This window comes from Mercurialis annua, linkage group LG4 (assembly GCF_937616625.2).
Source record: "Mercurialis annua linkage group LG4, ddMerAnnu1.2, whole genome shotgun sequence".
NCBI classification, from domain to species: domain Eukaryota; kingdom Viridiplantae; phylum Streptophyta; class Magnoliopsida; order Malpighiales; family Euphorbiaceae; genus Mercurialis; species Mercurialis annua.
In genome coordinates this window covers 9640310-9663743 of record NC_065573.1, presented here as the reverse complement: position 1 = coordinate 9663743, position 23434 = coordinate 9640310, and the positions used below count along the sequence as shown (strand labels likewise).

Genomic DNA, 23434 nt, shown 5'->3' with positions numbered 1-23434 from the left:
GAACGACGCATTAGAGAGAGACTTGAGATGCGACATATTAATCTAGCGTCACTTTTCATGCACACTTTACGTAACATAATCTATCGTCACTTTCACGCACATGCTTAGGTAATCGGAACGACGCGTTAAAGAGACTTCTGACACGACATACTAATTTGGCGTCACTATTCAAGCACACTTTGTGTAATATAATCTAACCATTCTAAGGTAATTGAAATGACGCGTTAAATAGACTTGAGATGCGACATACTAATGTATTGTTACTTTTCACGCACACTTTTCGTAAAGTAAACTAACCATCCTCAGGTAATCGGTACAACGCGTTAAAGAGAATTGAGACGTGACATACTAATCTAGCGTCACTTTCCACGCACACTTTGCGTAATATAACCTAATTATGCTAAGGTAATTGGAACGACGCGTTAACTAGAAGCGTGATCAGAACAACGCGTTAAAAATAATTGAAACGCGACATACTTATCTAGCGTACTTTTTCACGCACACTTTGCATAATATAACCTAACCATGCTTAGGTAATCGGAACGACGCGTTGAATAGACTTGAGACGCGACATACTAATGCATTGTTACATTTCACGCACACCTTCTGTAAAGTAACCTAACTATCCTTAGGTAATCGGTACAATGCGTTAAAGAGAATTGAGACGCGACATAAGCATGGTAATCGAAACGACGCGTTAAAGAGACTTGAGACACGACATACTAAATCTAGCGTCACTTTTCATGCACCCGTTGCGTAATATAACCTAACAATGCTTAGGTACTCGGAACAACGCGTTAAAGAGCCTTCAGACACGACATACTAATCTAGTGTCACTTTTCACGCACACCTTGAGTAATATATAACCTAACAATGCTTAGGTAATCAGAACGACGCGTTAAAGAGACTTCAGACGCGACATACTAATCTAGCGTAACCTTTCACGAACACTTTGCGTAATATAACCTAACCACGCTTAGGTAATCGAAACGACGAGTTAAAGAGCCTTGAGACGCGACATATTAATCTAGCGTCACTTTTCATGCACACCTTCTGACACGACATACTAATCTGGCGTCATTATTCAGGCACACTTTGCGTAATATAACCTAACCATGCTTAGATAATCGGAACGATGTGTTAAATAAACTTGAGATGCGACATACAAATTGTATTGTTACTTTTCACGCACACTTTGCGTAATATAACCTAACCATGCTTAGGTAATCGAAACGATGCGTTAAATAGACTTGAAACACGACATACTAATGTATTGTTACATTTCACGCACACTTTTTGTAAAGTAACCTAACCATCCTTAGTTAATTGGTACAACGCGTTAAAGAGAATAGAGAACCGACATAAGCATGGTAATCGAAACGACGCATTAGAAAGACTTGAGACGCGACATACCAATCTAGCGTCATTTTTCATGCACACGTTGCGTAATATAACCTAACCATGCTTAGTTAATCGGAACGATGCGTTAAATAGACCTTAGACGCGACATACTAATCAATTGTCATTTTTCACACACACGTTGCGTAATATAACCTAACCATGCGTAGGTAATCGGAACGACGCGTTCGAGAGGCTTGTGACGCGACATAGGCATGGTAATAGAAAACGACGCGTTACAGAGATTTGAGACGCGTAATACTAATCTAGCGTCACTTTTTTTTGCACACTTTGGCGTAATATAACCTAACCATGCATAGAAATCGGAACGACGCATTAGAGAGACTTGAGATGCGACGTACTAATCTAGAGTCACTTTTCACGCACACTTTGCGTAATATAACCTAACCATTCTTAGGAAATAGGAACGACGCGTTAGAAAGACTTGAGACGCGACCTACTAATCTAGCGTCACTTTTCATGAACACTTTGTGTAATATAACCTAACTATACACAGGTAATCGGAACGACGCGTTAAAGAGACTTGTGAGGCGAGATAAAAATGGTAATCGTAACGACGTGTTAAAGAGACTTGAGACGCGACATTCTAATCTAGCGTCACTTTTCACGCACACTTTTCGTAATATAACCTAACCATGCTTAGTTAATCCGAACAACGCGTTAAAGAGAATTGAGACGCGACATACTAATCTAGCGTACCTTTTCACGCATACATAATCGGAACGACGCGTTAAATCTACTCGAGACACGACATACTAATTTATTGTTTCTTTTCACGCACACTTTGTGTATAACCTAACCATGCTTAGGAAATCTGAAAGACGCGTTAGAGAGACTTGTGACGCGACATAAGCATGGTAATCGAAATGACCCGTTAAAGAGACTTGAGACGCGATATACTAATCTAGTATCACTTTTCATGCACACGTTGCGTAATATAACCTAAGCATGTTTAAGTACTCGGAACGACGCGTTAAAGAGCCTTGAGACGCGGCATAATAATCTAGCGTCACTTTTCACGCAGACCTCGCGTAATATAACCTAACCATGCTTAGGTAATCAGAACGACGCGTTCAAGAGAATTGAGAGGCGAAATACTAATCTAGCGTCACTTTTCAAGCATACTTTGTGTAATATAATATAACCATGCTTAGGTAATCGGAACGACACATTAAATAGCCTTGAGACGCGACATACTAATCTAGCGTCACTTTTCATGCACACCTTGCGTAATATAACCTAACCATGCTTAGGTAACCGGAACGACGCGCTAAAGAGACTTGTGACGCGACATACTTATCTAGCGTCACTTTTCACGCACACTTTGCGTAATATATAACCTAACCATGCTTAGGTAATCGGAACGACGCGTTAAACAGACTTGAGACGCGACATACTAATCTAGCGTCACTTTTCATGCACGCTTTGCGTAATATAACCTAACCACATTAAAGAGAATTGAGACGCGACATACTAATCTAGCGTCACTTTCCACAAACCCTTTGCGTAATATATCCTAACCATGCTTAGGTGATCAGAACGACGCGTGAGACAGAATTGTGACGCGGCATAAACATGGTAACTAAAACCACGCGTTAAGAGACTTGAGACGCGACATACTAATTTAGCGTCACTTTTTACGCTCACTCTTCATAATATAGCCTAACCATGCTTAGTTAATCGGAACAACGCGTTAAAGAGACTTGAGACACGACATACTAATCTAGCGTCACTTTTTACGCACACTTTGCCTTATATAACTTAACCATGCTTAAGTAATCGGAACGACGCCTTAAAAAGACTTGAGACGGGACATACTAATCTAGCGTCACTTTTCACGCACACCTTGCGTAATATAACCTAACCATGCTTACATAATCGGAACGACGCATTAAATAGACTTCAGACGCGACATACTAATCTATTGTCATTTTGCACGCATACTTTGCGTAACCTAACCATGCTTAGGTAATCGGAACGACGCGATAGAGATACTTGTGACGCGACATAAGCATGGTAATTGAAACGACGCGTTAAAGAGACTTGAGACGCGCACTTTGTGTAATATAACTTAAGCATGCTTTGTTAATCAGAACGACGCGCTAAAGAGACTTGAGAGAAACATACTAATCTAGCGTCACTTTTTACGCACACTTTGCGTAGTATAACCTAACCATGCTTAGGTAATCGGAACAACGCGTTAAAGAGACTTGAGACGCGACATACTAATCTAGCAACAGTTTTCACGCACACTTTTCATAATATAACCAACCATGCATAGGTAATCAGAACGACACGTTAAATAGACTTGAGACGCGACATACTAATATATTGTCACTTTTCACGCATTTGTAATATAACCTACCATGCTTAGGTAATCAGAACGACGCGTTAATGAGACTTGAGATACGACATACTAATAATCTATTTTTACTTTTCACGCACACCTTGCGTAATATAACCTAACCATACTTAGGTAATCGGAATGACGCGTTAGAGAGACTTGTGACGCGACATAAGCATGGTAATCGAAATGACGCGTTAAAGAAACTTGAGACGCGACATACTAATCCAGTGTTACTTTTGACCTATAATTTGCATAATATAACCTAACCATGTTTAGGTAATCAGAACGACGCATAAAAGAGCCTTGAGAGCGACACTTTTCAAGCACATCTTGCGCAATATAACCTAACCATGCTTAGGTAATCGGAACGACGCGTTAAAGAGACTTGAGACACAATATACTAATCTAGCCTTACTTTTCTCGCAAACTTTGCGTAATATAACCTAACCATTCTTGGGTAATCGGAACGACGCGTGAAAGAAACTTTAGACGCGACATACTAATCTAGCGTCACTTTTCACGAACTCTTTGCGTAATTTAACCTAACCATGCATAGGTAATCGGAACGACGCGTTAAAGAGAACGCAACATACTTATCTAGCGTCATTGTTCACGAACACTTTGTGCAATATAACCTAACCATGCATATGAAATCGGAACGACGCGATAAACAGACTTGAGAACGCGACATACTAATCTAGAGTCACTTTTCACGCACGCTTTGCGTAATATAACCTAACCATGCTTAGGTAATTTGAACAACGCGTTAAAGGGAATTGAGACGGGACATACTAATCTAGCGTCACTCTTCAAGCACCCTTTGTGTAATATAACTTAACCATGCTTAGGTAATCGGAACTATGTGTTAGAGAGACTAGTTATGCGAAATAAGCATGGTAATCGAATCGACGCATTAAAGAGACTTGAGATGCGCCATACTAATTTAGCGTCACTTTTTATGCACACTTTGCGTAATATAACCTAACCATGCTTAGGTAATTGGAACGACTCGTTAGAGAGACTTGTGATGCGACATAAGCATGGTAATTGAAAAAACGCGTTTAAGAGACTTGAGACGCGCCATACTAATCTAGCATCACTTTTCACGCACACTTAGCGTAATGTAACCTAACCATGCTTAGGTAATCGGAACGACGCATTAAAGATACTTGAGATGCGACATACTAATCTATTGTTAAGCTTTCACGCACACTTTTTGTAATATAGGCTAACCATGCTTAGGTAATCGGAACGACGCGTTAAAGAGACTTGAGACGCGACATGCTAAGCTATCTCAACTTTTCTCGCACACTTTACGTAATATAACCTAACCATTCTTGGGTAATCGGAACGACGCGTAAGACGCGACATACTAATCCTGCGTCACTTTTCACACACTCTTTGCGTAATATAACCTAACTATGCTTAGGTAATCGAAACGACGCATTAAAGAGCCTTGAGACGCGACATACTAATCGAAAGTCACTTTTCACGCACACCTTGCGTAATATAACCTAACCATGCTTAGCTAATCGGAACGACACGTTAAAGAGACTTGAGATGTGACATACTAATAGTGTTACTTTTCTCGCACACTTTGCGTAGTATAACCTAACTATTATTGGATAATCAGAACGATGCGTTCAAGAGACTTGAGACGCAACATACTAATCCAGCGTCACTTTTCACGCACTCTTTGCGTAATATAATCTAACTATGCTTAGGTAATCAGAACGACACGTCAAAGAGAACGCGACATACTTATCTAGCGTCACGTTTCACGCACACTTTGCGTAATATAACCTAACCATGCTTAGGTAATCGGAACGACGCGTATAAGAGACTTGAGACGCGACGTACTAATCTAGCGTCACTTTTCAAGCGCGCTATGTTTATTATAACCTAATCATGCTCTGATAATCGGAACAACGCGATAAAGAGAATTGAGCACAACATACTAATCTAGCGTCAGTTTTCACGCACACATTTCATGATATAACCTAACCATGCATAGGTAATCGGAACTACGCGTTAAATATACTTGAGACGCGACATACTAATCGATTGTCACTTTTCACGCACACTTTTGGTAATATAACCTAACCATGCTTAGGTAATCGGAACGCGTTAAAGAGACTTCAGACACGACTTACTAATCTATTGTTTCTTTTCACGCACACCTTGCGTAGTATTAACCTAACCATGCTTAGGTAATCGGAACGACGTGTTTGAGAAACTTGTGATGCGACATAAGCATAATAATCGAAACGACGCGTCAAAGAGACTTGAGACACGACATACTAATCTAGCGTCACTTTAGACCTATACTTTGCATAATATAACATAACCATGCTTAGGTAATCTGAACGACGCATTAAAAATCCTTGAGACGCAACATACTAATCTAGCGTCACTTTTCACGCACACCTTGCGTAATATAAATAATACATACGTAATTGAGTTAAAGCTTATGTAATCGGAACGACGCGTTTTAGAGACTTGAGATACAACATACTAATCGAGCCTTACTTTTCTCGCACACTTTGTGTAATATAATCTAACCATTCTTGGGTAATCTAGAGTCACTATTCACACGCTCTTTGCGTAATATAACCTAACCATGCTTCGGTAATCGGAACGAAGCGTTAAATAGACTTGAGACGCAACATACTAAAGTAGCGTCACTTTTCACGCACACTTTGCGTAAAATAACCTACCCAGGCTTAGGTAATCGGAACGACGCATTAAAGAGACTTAAGATGCAACATACTGATCTAGCGTCACTTTTTCACGCACACTTTGCGTAAAATAACCTAACCATGCATAGGTAATCGAAACGATGCGTTAAAGAGACTTGAGGCGCGCCATACTAATCTAGCATCACTTTTAACGCACACTTTGCCTAATATAACTTAACCATGCTTAGGTAATTGTAATAATGCGTTAAAGGGACTTGTGAAATAGCGTCACTTTTCACGCACACTTTGCGTAAAATAACCTATCCATTCTTAGGTAATCAGAATGATGCGTTAAAGAGACTTGAGACGCGACATACTATTCTAACGTCACTTTTCACGCACACATTGTGTACAATAACCAAACCATACTTAGGTAATCGGAACGACGCGTTAAAGAGACATAAGATGCGACATACTAATTTATTGTCAATTTTCACCCACACTTTGAACGAGTTGTTAGAGAGACTTGTAACGTGACATAACCATGGTAATCGAAACGATGCGTAAAAGAGACTTGAGACGCGCCATACTAATCTAGCGTCACTTTTTTTCCGCGTAATATAACTTAACCATGGTTAGGTAATTGTAACAACGCTTTAAAGAGACTTATGACGCGACATACTAATCTAGCGTCACTTTTCACGCACACTTTGCGCAATATAACCTAACCATAATTAGGTAATCAGAGCGACGCTTTAGAGACTTGAGACGCGGCATAAGCATGGTAACCAAAACGACGCGTTAAAGAGACTGGAGACGCGCCATACTAATCTAGCGTCACTTTTTACGCAGACTTTGCGTAATATAAACTAACCATGCTTAGGTAATCGTAACGACGAATTAAAGAGACTTGAGATGCGACATACTGATCTAGCGTCACTTTTCACGCACACTTTGCGTAAAATAACCTATCCATTCTTAGGTAATCGGAATGACGCGTTAAAGAGACTTGAGACGCGACATACTATTCTAGCGTCACTTTTCACGCACACATTGTGTACAATAACCAAACCATACTTAGGTAATCGGAACGACGCGTTAAAGAGACATAAGATGCGACATACTAATTTATTGTCAGTTTTCACCCACACTTTGAACGAGTTGTTAGAGAGACTTGTAACGTGACATAAGCATGGTAATCGAAACGATGCGTTAAAGAGACTTGAGACGCGCCATACTAATCTAGCGTCACTTTTTTTTTTGCGTAATATAACTTAATCATGGTTGGGTAATTGTAACAACGCATTAAAGAGACTTATGACGCGACATACTAATCTAGCGTCACTTTTCACGCACACTTTGCGCAATATAACCTAACCATAATTAGGTAATCAGAGCGACGCTTTAGAGACTTGAGACACGCCATAAGCATGGTAATCAAAACGACGCGTTAAAGAGACTGGAGACGCGCCATACTAATCTAGCGTCACTTTTTACGCAGACTTTGCGTAATATAAACTAACCATGCTTAGGTAATCGTAACGACGAATTAAAGAGACTTGAGATGCGACAATACTGATCTAGCGTCACTTTTCACGCACACTTTGCATAATATAACTTAACCATGCTTAAGTAATCGGAACGACGAGTTAAAGAGACTTGAGACGCGACATACTAATCTAGCGTCTTTTTTCCTCACATTTTGCATAATATAACCTAACCATGAGGTAATCAAAACGACGCGTTGACTGGAGACACGACATACTAACCTAGCAACAGTTTTCATGGGCACGTTGCGTAACATAACCTAACCATGCTTAAGAACGACGCGTTAAAGAGACTTATGACGCAACATACTAATCTAGCGTCACTTTTCACGCACACTTTGCGTAAAATAACCTAACCATGCTTAGGTAATCGGAACGACGCGTTAAAGAGACTTAAGAAACGACATACTAGTCTATTGTCACTTATCGACCACACTTTGCGTAATATGACCTAACCATGCATAGGTAATCAGAACGACGCGTTAGAGACACTTGTGACGCGACATAAGCATGGTAGTCAAAATGACATATTAAAGAGACTTGAAATGCGCCATACTAAACTAGCGTCACTTTTTAAGCACTCTTTGCATAATATAACCTAACCATGCTTAGGTAATCGGAACGACGCGCTAAAGAGACTTGAGAGGCGACATACTAATCTAGCGTCACTTTTCACGCACACTTTGCGTAATAAAACCTAACAATGCTTAGGTAATCGGAACGATGCGTTAAATAGACTTGAGATACGACTTACTAACCTAGCGACAGTTTTCACGCAAACATTGCGTAATATAACCTAAATATGCTTAGATAATCTGAACGATGCGTTAAAGAGACTTGAGACGCGACATACTAATCTAGCGTCACTTTTCACGCACAATTTGCCCAAAATAACCTAACCATGGTTACATAATCATAATGACGCGTTAAAGAGACTTGAGACGCGACATACTCATCTATTATCACTTTTCACACACACTTTGCATAATATAACCTAACCATGCTTAGGTAATCGGAACGACGTGTTAGAGAGATTTGTAACATAACATAAGCATGGTAATCGAAATGATGCCTTAAAGAGACTTGAGATGCGACATACTAATCTAGCGTCACTCTTTACACATACCGTGCGTAATATAACCTAACCATGCTTAGGTAATCGTAACAACGCGTTATAGAGACTTGTGACGCGACATACTAATCTAGCGACACTTTTAACGCGCACTTGTCGTAATATAACATATCCATGCTTAGGTAATCGGAACGACGCGTTAAAGAGACTTGAGGCGTGACATACTAATCTATTTTAACTTTTCACGCACACTTTGCATAATATAACCTAACCATACTTAGGTAATCAGAACGACGCGTTAAAGACACTTGTTAAGCGACTTAAGCATGGTAATCAAAACGACGCGTTATAGAGACTTGAGACGCGCTATAGTAATCTAGCGTCACTTTTTACGCAGACGTTGCGTAATATAACCTAACCATGCTTAGATAATCGGAACGACGCGTGAAAGAGACTTAGGAGGCGGCATACTAATCTAGCGTCACTTTTCACGCACACTTTACGTAATATAACCTAACCATGCTTAGGTAATCGAAACACACATTAAAGAGACTTGAGATGCGACATACTAATCTAGCGTCACTTCTCACGCACACTTTGCGTAATATAACCTAACCATGCTTAGGTAATCAGAACGACGGTAATTGAAATGATGCATTAAAGAGACTTAAAACGCGCCATACTAATCTAGCATCACTTTTGACGCACGCTTTGCGAAATATAACCTAACCATGCTTAGGTATTCGGAACGACGCGTTAAAGAGACTTGAGACGCGACATACTAATCTAGCGTCACTTTTCACGCACACTTTGCGTAAAGCAACCTAACCATGATTAGGTAATTAGAACGACCCTTTAAGGCGACTTGAGACGCGACATACTAACCTAGCAACAGTTTTCACGCACACATCGCATAATATAACCAAACCATGCTTGGGTAATTGGAACGACGCGTTAAAGAGACTTGTGATACGACATACTAATCTAGCGTCACTTTTCACGCACATTTTGCGTAAAATAACCCAACCATGCTTAGGTAATTGGAACGACGGGTTAAAGAGACATGTGACGCGGCATACTAATCAATTGTCGCTTTTCACGCACACTTTGTGTATTTAACCTAACCATGCTATGGTAATCGAAACGATGTGTTAGAGAGACTTGTAATGTGACATATGCATGGTAATCAAAACAATGCATTAAAGAGACTTAAGACGTGCCATACTAATCTAACGACACTTTTTACGCACACTTTGCGTAATATAACTTAACCATATTTAGGTAACGTAGCAACGCGTTAAAAAGTCTAGTGATGCGATATACTAATCTAGCGATACTTTTAACTCGCACTTGGCGTAATATAACATAACCATGCTTTGATAATCGAAACGACGTGTTAAAGATACTTGAGACGCGATATACTAATCTAGGGTCATTTTTCACGCACACTTTGCGTAATATAACCTAACAATGCTTAGGTAATCGGAACACACGTTAAAAGGACTTGAGAAGCGACATACCAATCTAGCGTCACTTTTCACGCACACTTTGCGTAAAATAACCTAACCATGCCTAGGTCATCAGAATGACACTTTAAAGCGACTTGAGATGCGACATACTAATATATTGTCACTTTTCACGCACACTTTTCTTAGTTAATCAGAACGACGCGTTTGAGACACTTGTGACGCGACATGAGAAAGGTAATCGAAATGACGCGTTAAAGATTTTTGAAACGCGCCATACTAATCTAGCATCACTCTTTACGCACGCTTTGCGTAGTATAACCTAACCAAGCTTAGGTAATCGGAACGACGCATTAAAGAGACTTGAGACACGACATACTAATTTAGCGTCACTTTTCACGCACATTTTGCGTAATATAACCTAACCATGCTTAGGTAATTGGAACGACGCGTAAAAGAGACTTGAGACGCGCATACTAACCTAGCAACAGTTTTCACACACACATTGCGTAATATAACTTAACCATGCTTAGGTAATCGGAACGACGTGCTAAGGAGACTTGAGACGCGACAAGCGTCACTTTTCACACACACTTTATGTAAAATGACCTAACCATGCATATGTAATCGAAATGACTCGTTAACAAGACTTGAGACGTGACATACTAATCTATTTTCAATTTTCATGCACACTTTGCGTAATATAACCTAACCATGCTTTGTTAATCAGAACGACGTGTTAGAGAGACTTGTGACGTGCATAAGCATGATAATCGAAACAACGCGTTAAAGATACTTGAGACGCGCCATACTAATCTAGAGCGTCACTTTTTACGCATACTTTGCGTAATATAACCTAACCATGCTTAGGTAATCGTAAGAACGCGTTAAAGGGTCTTGTGACGCGACATACTAATCTAGCAACACTTTTAACACGCACTTGGTGTAATAAAAAGAAACCATGCTTAGGTAATCAGAACGACGCGTTAAAGAGACTTGAGACGCGACATACTAATCGAGCGTTACTTTTCACGCACACTTTGCGTAATATAACTTAACCATGCTTCGGTAATCAGAACGACGAGTTAAAGAGATTTGAGATGCGACATACTTATCTAGAGTCACTTTTCACGCACACTTTGCGTAATATAATTTATGCTTAGGTAATCAGAACGACGAGTTAAAGAGACTTAAGACGTGACATACTAATCTATTGTCACTTTTCACGCACACTTTGCGTAATATAACTTAACCATGCTTAGGTAATCAGAACGACGCGTTAGAGACACTTGTGACGGGACATAAGCATGGTAATCGAAACGACGTGTTAAAGAGACTTGAAACGCGCCATACTAATCTAGCGTCACTTTTTAACCCCTCTTTGCTTATTATAATGGCCAAATGTTGTAAAAAGGCCAAACCTTTCACAAAAGTTTCACAAAAGTCCTGACCTTTCAATTTTGTCGATTTTGGCCAAAAATAAATTATTTGGTTTCAGTTGTGGCCAACTCTCAATTTGATTTCAATTTGCCTATGTGGCGCCTATGTGGCATGCCAAATAATGAAAGGTCGGGACTTTTGTGAAACCAAATAATCAATTTTTGGCCAAAATTGACAAAATTGAAAGGTCATGACTTTTGTGAAACCAAATAATCAGTTTTTGGCCAAAATCGACAAAATTGAAAGGTCAGGACTTTTGTGAAACTTTTGTGAAAAGTTTGGCCTTTTTATAATATTTGGCCTATTATAATCTAAACATGCTTAGATAATCGGAACGACGCGTTAAAGAGACTTGAGACGCGAAATGCTAAAATAGCGTCACTTTTCAATTTTCACCCACACTTTGGCGTAATATAACCTAAGCATGCTTAGGCAATCGGAACGACACATTAAATAGACTTGGGATGCGACATACTAACCTAGCGACAGTTTTCACGCACACATTGCGTAATATAACCTAACCATGCTTAGGTAATCGGAATGACGCGTGAAAGAGACTTGAGACACGACAAACTAATCTAGCATCACTTTTCACGCACAATTTGTGTAAAATACCTAACAATGATTAGATAATTGTAACAACGCGTTAAAGAGACTTGAGACGCGACATACTAATCTATTGTCACATATCAAGCACACTTTGCGTAATATAACCTAACCATGCTTAGGTAATCAGAACGACATGTTAGAGAGACTCGTAATGTAACATAAGCATGGTAATCGAAACGACGCGTTAAAGAGACTTGAGACACGACATACTAATCTAGCTTCACTTTTTACACAAACTTTGCGTAATATAACCTAACCGTGCTTATGTAACCGTATCAACGCGTTAAAGAGACTTGTGACGTGACATACTAATCAGGCGATACTTTTAACGCGCACTTAGCGTAATATAACATATCCATGCTTAGGTAATCGGAACGACGTGTTAAAGAGACTTGAGGCACGACATACTAATTTATTGTCACTTTTCACGCACACTCTGCATAATATAACCTAACCATGCTTTGGTAATCAGAATGACGCGTCAGACACACTTGTTAAGCAACATAAGCATGGTAATCGAAACGACGCGTTAAAGAGACTCGAAACGCGCCATACTAATCTAGAGTCACTATTCACACACTCTTTGCGTAATATAACCTAGCCATGCATGCTTAGGTAATCGGTACGACGCGTTAAAAAGACTTGAGACGCAACATACTAATCAAATGTCACTTTTCACGCACACTTTACGTAAAATAACCTACCCATGCATAGGTAATCGGAACAACGCGTTAAAGAGACTTAAGATGCAACATACTAATCTAGCGTCACTTTTCACGCACACTTTGCATAAAATAACCTGACCATGCTTAGGTAATTGAAACGATGCGTTAAAGAGACTTGAGGAGCGTCATACTAATATAGCGTCACTTTTTAAACACACTTTGCGTAATATAACTTAACCATGCTTAGGTAATTGTAACAACGCGTTAAAGGGACTTGTGATGCGACATACTAATCTAGCGACACTTTAAACTTGCACTTGGTGTAATATAACATAACCATGCTTAGGTAATCGGAACGACGCGTTAAAGAGACATGAGACGCGACATACTAATCTAGCGTCACTTTTCACGCTCACTTTGTGTACAATAACCTAACCATACTTAGGTAATCGAAACGACGCGTTAAAGAGACTTGAGACGCGACATACTAATTTATTGTCAATTTTCACGCACACTTTGCGTTAACCTAAACATGCATTGGTAATCGGAACGATGACGCGCCATACTAATCTAGCGTCACTTTTTACACACACTTTTGGTAGTATAACTTAACCATGCATATGTAATCATAACGACTCGTTAAAGAGACTTGTGACGTGACATACTAATCTAGCGACTCTCTTAACGCGCACTTGGTGTAATATAACATAACCATGCTTAGGTAATCGGAACGACGCGTTAAAGAGACATGAGACGCGACATACTAATCTAGCGTCACTTTTCACGCTCACTTTGTGTACAATAACCTAACCATACTTAGGTAATCGAAACGACGCGTTAAAGAGACTTGAGACGCGACATACTAATTTATTGTCAATTTTCACGCACACTTTGCGTTAACCTAAACATGCATTGGTAATCAAAACGATGACGCGCCATACTAATCTAGCGTCACTTTTTACGCAGAACGACACGTTAAAATAACTTCGACGCGTCATACTAATCTAGCGTCACTTTTTACGCACACTTTTGGTAGTATAACTTAACCATGCATATGTAATCATAACGACTCGTTAAAGAGACTTGTGACGTGACATACTAATCTAGCGACTCTCTTAACGCGCACTTGGCGTAATATAACATAACCATGCTTAGGTAATCGGAACGACGCGTTAAAGAGACTTGAGACCCGACATACTAATCTTGCGTCACTTTTCACGCATACTTTGCATAATATAACCTAACCATACTTAGGTAATAGGAACGACGCGTTAAATAGACTTGCGACGTGACATACTAATCTAGTATCACTTTTCACGCACACTTTGCGTAGTATAACCTAACCATGCTTAGGTAATCGGAATGACGCATTAAAGAGACATAGGACGCGCCATACTAATCTAACGTTACTTTTCACTCACACTTTGCGTAATATAACCTAACCATGCTTTGGTAATCGGAACGACGCATTAAAGAGAGTTGAGTCGCGACATGCTAATCTAGCGTCACTTTTCATGCACACTTTGCGTAATATACCTAACCATGCAGGTAATCGGAACGACGCATTAAAGAGACATAGGATGCGCCATACTAATCTAACGTTACTTTTCACGCACACTTTACGTAATATAACCTAACCATGCTTTGGTAATCGGAACGACGCGTTAAAGAGAATTGAGTCGTGACATGCTAATCTAGCGTCACTTTTCATGCACACTTTGTGTTATATAACCTAACCATGTTTAAGTAATCGGAACACACGTTAAAGCAACTTGAGACGCGACATGCTAATCTAGCGTCACTTTTCATGCACACTTTGTGTTATATAACCTAACCATGTTTAAGTAATCGGAACACACGTTAAAGCGACTTGAGACGCGACATACTAATCTAGCATCACTTTTCATGCACACTTTGCGTAAAATAACCTAACTATGCTTATGTAATCGGAATGACGCGTTAAAGAGACATAAGACGCGACATACTAATCTATTGTCACTTTTCACGCACACTTTGCGTAATATAACCAACCATGCTTAGGTAATCAGAACGACGCGTTAGAGACACTAGTAGCGCGACATAAGCATGGTAATCGAAACGACTTGAAATGCGCCATACTAATCTAGCGTCACTTTTTACGCACACTTTGCGTAATATAACCTAACCATGCTTATTTAATCGGAACGACGCATTAAAGAGACTTGAGACGCGACATACTAATCTAGCGTCACTTTTCACGCACACTTTACGTAAAATAACCTAACCATGCTAAGGTAATCGTAAAGAGGCGTTATAAAGACTTGAGACGCGACATACTAATCCATTGTAACTTTTCACGCACACTTTGCGTAATATAACCTAATCATTCTTTGGTAATCGGAATGACGTGTTAAAGAGACTTGTAACGTAACATAAGTATGGTAATCGAAACGACGCGTTAAAGAGACTTGAGACGCGCCATACTAATCTAGTGTCACGTTTTGCGCACATATTGCGTAATATTACCTAACCATTCTTTGGTAAACCGAACGACATATTAAGAGACTTTTGACGCAACATAAGCATGGTATTCGGAACGACGCGTTAAAGAGAATTTAGACGTGACATACTAATCTAGCGTCACTTTTCACGCACACTTTACGTAAAATAACCTAACCATGCTTAGGTAATCGGAAAGAGGCGTTATAAAGACTTGAGACGCGACATACTAATCCATTGTAACTTTTCACGCACACTTTGCGTAATATAACCTAACCATTCTTTGGTAATCGGAATGACGTGTTAAAGAGACTTGTAACGTGACATAAGCATGGTAATAGAAACGACGCGTTAAAGAGACTTGAGACGTTCCATACTAATCTAGCGTCACTTTTTACGCACACATTGCGTAATATAACCTAACCGTGATTTGGTAACCGGAACGACGTGTTAAAGAGACTTGTGACGCGACATAAGCATGGTAATCGAAACAGCGCGTTAAAGAGACTTGAGACGCGACATACTAATCTATTGTAACTTTTCACGCACACTTTGCGTAATATAATCAAACACTGCTTAGGTAATCGAACCACATATTAAGAGACTTGTGACGCAACATAAGCATGGTATTCGGAACGACGCGTTAAAGAGAATTGAGACGTGACATACTAATCTAGCATCACTTTTCACGCACACTTTGCGTAATATAATATAACCATGCTTAGGTAATTTGAACGACGCGTTAGAGAGACTTGTGACGCGACATACTAATCTAGCGTCACTTTTTACGCACACTTTCCGTAATATAACCTAACCATGCTTAGGTAATTGGAACAACGCGTTAAAGTCACTTGAGACACGCCATACTATTATATCAATACTTTGTACTCACACTTTACGTAATATAACCTAACCATGCTTAGGTAATCGGAGCGACGCCTTAAAAAGACTTCAGACGCGACATACTAATCTAGCGTCACTATTCATGCACTCTTTGCGTAATACAATCTAATTATGCTTAGAAAATAGGAACAACGCGTTAAAGAGACTTGAGAAGTGACATACTAATCTATTTTCACTTATCAAGCGCAATTTTCGTAATATAACCTAACCATGCTTAGGTAATCGGAACGACGCGTTAGAGACACTTGTGACGCGACATAAGCATGGTAATCGAATCGACACGTTAAAGAGACTTGAGACACGACATACTAACCTAGCGTTACTTTTCATACACGCTTTGTGTAATAACCTAACCATGCTTAGGTAATCGGAACAACGCGACAAAGAGAATTGAGACGCGACATACTAATCTAGCGTCACTTTTCACGCACACTTTGCGTAATATAACCTAACCATGCTTAGGTAATCAGAACGACGCGTTGGAGAGCCTTGAGACGCGACATACTAATCTAGCGTCACTTTTCACGTACACTCTGCGTAATATAACCTAACCATGCTTAGGTAATAGGAACGACGCGTTAAATAGACTTGAGACGCGATATACTAATCTATTGTCATTTTTCACGCACACTTTGCGTAATATAACCTAACCATGGTTAGGTAATCGGAACGATGCGTTAGAAAGACTTGTGACTCGACATAAGCATGGTAATCGAAACGACGCGTTAAAAAGACTCGAGACGGGCCATACTAATCTAGCGTCACTTTTTACGCACACTTTGTGTAATATAACCTAACCACGCTTAGGTAATCAGAACGATGCGTTAAAGTGAATTTAGACGCGACATACTAATCTAGTGTCACTTTTCACGTACACTTTGCATAATATAACCTAACCATGCTTAGATAATCAGAACGACGCTTTAAAGAGACCTGAGACGCGAAATACTAATCTAGCGTTACTTTTCACGCACGCTTTGTGTAATACTCCCTCCGCCCCGTAAAGATAGAAAAAGTAGTTATTTCACAAGAATTAAGAAAGTAGTTAATTATAGGAAATTTGTGATAATTTTCCTAAATTGTCCTTTTAATTTCTTGAAGTAAATCATAATAAATTAGTGATTCATCAACCCAAAGCCACTATATAAATATTAGCCAATAGAATTTTAGATGCATAAAAACCATACATTGAAACTTTAAATCAATTAATGTTGATATAAGGGTATTTTAATAATTTTATAGTTAACTAACACTACTTTTTCTATCTTTGTGGGACAAAAAAAGTAGCTACTTTTTCTATCTTTACGGGACGGAGGGAGTATAACCTAACCATGCTTTAGGTAATCGGAACAACGCAATAAAGAGAATTGAGACGCGACTTACTAATCTAACGTCGCTTTTCACAATGCTTAGGTAATCAGAATGACAAGTTACATGCTTAATTAATTGAAACGACGTATTAAATAGACTTAAGACGCGACATACTAATCTATTGTCATTTTTCACGCACACTTTGCCTCATATAACCTAACCATGCTTAGGTAATCAGAACGACGCGTATGGAGACTTGAGACGCGCAATATTAATATAGCGTCACTTTTTACGCACACTTTGCGTAATGTAACATAACCATGCTTAGGAAATCAAAACGACGCGTATGGAGACTTGAGACGATACATACTAATCTAGTGTCACTTTTCACGCACACTTTGCGTAATATAACCTAACAATGCTTAGGAAATCGGAACGACGTATTAGAGAGACTTGAGACGCGACGTACTAATCTAACGTCACTTTTCACGCACGCTTTGCTTAATATAACCTAACCATGCTTAGGTAATCGGAACGACGCGTTAAAGAGACTTGTGACGCGAGATAAGTATGGTAAGCGAAACGACGCGTTAAAGAGGCTTGAGACGGAACATACTAATCTAGCGTCACTTTTTATGCACACTTTTTGCGTAATAGAACCTAACCATGCTTAGGTAATCAGAACGACGCGTTAAAGAGATTTAAGACTGGACATACTAATCTAGCTTACGGATGAAAGTTTTCTATATTTATTTTAGAGTTGTATTTTCCATTAAATTATATACTAAATATATACGAATATTTTCTTACATTTCTTATATTTTTCTTATATTATTTATTGAAATTATTTATAATATTTTATATATTATTTTCTTTTATATATTTATTTATTATATTTTCTTTTATATAGATATTTTATTTTTATATATAGATATTTTATTTTTATATAAATATATTTTATTTTTATATAAATATATTTTATTTTTATATAAATATTTGATTCTGTTTTAAAAATTAATTAAAAAATTAACTAATTATAAAATGAATTATTAATTAAATTAATACAATAAAATGAATATAATAATTAGAATAATGAATATTAATAGAATAATTAATAGGATATATTAAATAACGGGTCAATTAAATTTTATAGCTCCATATAAAACCATATAAAAAAAATCGAACTATAAAAAGGAATTCTGAAAGAATTTTGAAAATTGAAAATAAAGTAATAAAATAAAGAAAGAATAAAGAATAAAGGCTTTTTTTATTTTTTAAGCCTTACTTGTATGTAACATAGTAAGTATACTTTTTCAATTGGGAGAGATGGCTGAGTGGACTAAAGCGTCGGATTGCTAATCCGTTGTACGAGTTATTCGTACCGAGGGTTCGAATCCCTCTCTTTCCGGTGATGACTTATAATTTTTTTGTAGAAGTCTCTCGCACGCAAGGGGATGCTGCTGCTGGATGTCACGGTTTTGGGGCGCCATAATTCTTTTCTTCTCTCTAGAATAAAACAATCGAGGGCACTGCCTTCCTTCAGCTTTCAGAGGTGGGGGGCTACATCAATCATCGCTCAGTGTGCTATTTATTCTATTGGCAAGGCGGCACGGCACGCCAGGTAGAGCTATCGCGCGCGGGCGAAGGAGATGCATTTCTGGTACTGGTAGTACTGTACAAGCTCCATCTCTCCTAATCTATTCATGTTTGCGAAGACGGCGCTCCCGTCTTTTTTTGATATCTATACTGGCTTAAATGAATTGGAACGACTCGAACGATCGGTCTATCTTTTTTTTTATGAGTTTAGTCTTTTTTTATTTAATTTCGTACTGTACAATTTCTTTTTTTGTGGTTTACAAACGTTACGAAACAAATCCAAACGTTTCACCTTTATAGCAGTTTTAGCCAACCGTTTACAAACGTTACAAAACAAAACCAAATATTTCACCTTTTTAGCGATTTAATCCAAATATTTACAAACGTTACAAAGACTTGTGACGCGACATACTAATCTGGCGACACTTTTAACGCACATTTTGCGTAATATAACCTAACCATGAGGTAATCAAAACGACGCGTTAAAGAGACTGGAGACACGACATACTAACCTAGCAACAGTTTTCACGCGCACGTTGCGTAACATAACCTAACCATGCTTAAGTAATCGGAACGACGCGTTAAAGAGACTTATGACGCAACATACTAATCTAGCGTCACTTTTCACGCACACTTTGCGTAAAATAACCTAACCATGCTTAGGTAATCGGAACGATGCGTTAAAGAGACTTAAGACACGACATACTAGTCTATTGTCATTTATCGACCACACTTTGCGTAATATGACCTAACCATGCATAGGTAATCAGAACGACGCGTTAGAGACACTTGTGACGCGACATAAGCATGGTAATCGAAATGACATGTTAAAGAGACTTGAAACACGCCATACTAAACTAGCCTCACCTTTTAAGCACTCTTTGCGTAATATAACCAAACCATGCTTAGGTAATCGGAACGACGCGCTAAAGAGACTTGAGAGGCGACATACTAATCTAGCGTCACTTTTCACGAACACTTTGCGTAAAATAACCTAACCATGTTTAGGTAATAGGAACGACGTGTTAAATAGACTTGAGATACGACATACTAACCTCGCGACAGTTTTCACGCACACATTGCGTAATATAACCTAAATATGCTTAGGTAATCGGAACGACACGTTAAAGAGACTTGAGATGCGACATACTAATCTAGCGTCACTTTTCACGCACAATTTGCCCAAAATAACCTAACCATGCTTACATAATCGTAATGACGCGTTAAAGACACTTGAGACGCGACATACTCATCTATTGTCACTTTTCACACACACTTTGCGTAATATAACCTAACCATGCTTAGGTAATCGGTACGACGTGTTAGAGAGATTTGTAACATAACATAAGCATGGTAATCGAAATGATGCCTTAAAGAGACTTGAGATGCGACATACTAATCTACCGTCCCTCTTTACACATACTATGTGTAATATAACCTAACCATGCCTAAGTAATCGTAACAACGCGTTATAAAGACTTGTGACGCGACATACTAATCTAGCGACACTTTTAACGCGCACTTGGCGTAATATAACATATCCAAGCTTAGGTAATTGGAACGACGGGTTAAAGAGACTTGAGGCGCGACATACTAATCTATTGTTACTTTTCACACACACTTTGCATAATATAACCTAACCATACTTAGGTAATCAGAACGACGCGTTAAAGACACTTGCTAAGCAACTTAAGCATGGTAATCGAAACGACGCGCTATAGAGACTTGAGACGCGCTATAGTAATCTAGCATCACTTTTTACGCAAACTTTGCGTAATATAACCTAACCATGCTTAGGTAATCGGAACGACGCATGAAAGAGACTTAGGAGGCGGCATACTAATCTAGCGTCACTTTTCACGCACACTTTACGTAATATAACCTAACCATGCTTAGGTAATCGAAACACGCATTAAAGAGACTTGAGATGCGACATACTAATCTAGCGTCACTTCTCACGCACACTTTGCGTAATATAACCTAACCATGCTTAGGTAATCAGAACGACGGTAATTGAAATGATGCGCTAAAGAGACTTAAAACGCGCCATACTAATCTAGCATCACTTTTGGCGCACGCTTTGCGGAATATAACCTAACCATGCTTAGGTATTCGAAACGACGCGTTAAAGAGACTTGAGACGCGACATACTAATCTAGCGTCAGTTTTCACGCACACTTTGCGTAAAATAACCTAACCATGATTATTAGATAATTAGAACGTAACCTAGCAACAGTTTTCACGCACACATCGCATAATATAACTAAACCATGCTTGGGTAATTGGAACAACGCATTAAAGAGACTTGTGACACGACATACTAATCTAGCATCACTTTTCACGCACACTTTGCGTAAAATAACCCAACCATGACCAATTGGAACGACCGGTTAAAGAGACATGTGACGCGACATACTAATCAATTGTCGCTTTTCACGCACAATTTGTGTATTTATTTAACCTAACCATGCTATGGTAATCGGAACGATGTGTTAAAGAAACTTGTAATGTGACATATGCATGGTAATCGAAACAATGCGTTAAAGAGACTTGAGACGTGCCATACTAATCTAACGACACTTTTTACGCACACTTTGCGTAATATAACTTAACCATATTTAGGTAACATAACAATGCGTTAAAAAGACTAGTGATGCGACATACTAATCTAGCGATACTTTTAACTTGCACTTGGCGTAATATAACATAACCATGCTTTGGTAATCGAAACGACGTGTTAAAGATACTTGAGACGCGATATACTAATCTAGGGTCACTTTTCACGCACACTTTGCGTAATATAACCTAACAATGCTTAGGTAATCGGAACACACGTTAAAGGGACTTGAGAAGCGACATACCAATCTAGTGTCACTTTTCACGCACACTTTGCGTAAAATAACCTAACCAAGCTTAGGTCATCAGAACGACACTTTAAAGCGACTTGAGATGCGACATACTAATAAATTGTTACTTTTAACGCACACTTTTCTTTGGTAATTAGAACGACGCGTTTGAGACACTTGTGACGCGACATGAGCATGGTAATCGAAATTACGTGTTAAAGATTTTTGAAACGCGCCATACTAATCTAGCGTCACTCTTTACGCACGCTTTGCGTAGAATAATCTAACCAAGTTTAGGTAATCGGAACGACGCATTAAAGAGACTTGAGACACGACATACTAATCTACAGTCACTTTTCACGCACATTTTGCGTAATATAACTTAACCATGCTTAGGTAATCGGAACGACGCGTAAAAGATACTTGAGACGCGACATACTAACCTAGCAACAGTTTTCACGCACACATTGCGTAATATAACTTAACCATGCTTAGGTAATCGGAACGACGTGTTAAGGAGACTTGAGATGCGACATACTAATCTAGCGTCACTTTTCACGCACACTTTATGTAAAATGATCTAACCATGCATATGTAATCGAAATGACTCATTAACAAGACTCGAGAAGTGACATACTAATCTATTGTCAATTTTCATGCACACTTTGCGTAATATAACCTAACCATGCTTTGGTAATCAGAACGACGTGTTAGACTTGTGACGTGCATAAGCATGATAATCGAAACAACGCGTTAAAGATACTTGAGACGCACCATACTAATCTAGAGCGTCACTTTTTACGCATACTTTGCGTAATATAACCTAACCATGCTTAGGTAATCGTAACAACGCGTTAAAGGGTCTTGTGACGCGACATACTAATCTAGCAACACTTTTAACGTGCACTTGGTGTAATAAAACGAAACCATGCTTAGGTAATCAGAACGACGCGTTAAAGAGACTTGAGACGCGACATACTAATCGAGCGTCACTTTTCACGCACACTTTGCGTAATATAACTTAACCATGCTTAGGTAATCAGAACGACGAGTTAAA

General features: G+C 38.9%; 1 non-coding gene across 1 annotated transcript; it reads left to right on the top strand.

Moving 5' to 3' along the window:
- The first annotated feature begins 19255 nt into the window (after window positions 1-19255).
- On the top strand, window positions 19256-19343 carry TRNAS-GCU (transfer RNA serine (anticodon GCU)). Its single transcript has one exon. It is a non-coding gene; the product is annotated as a tRNA-Ser (tRNA).
- Window positions 19344-23434: the final 4091 nt, after the last annotated feature.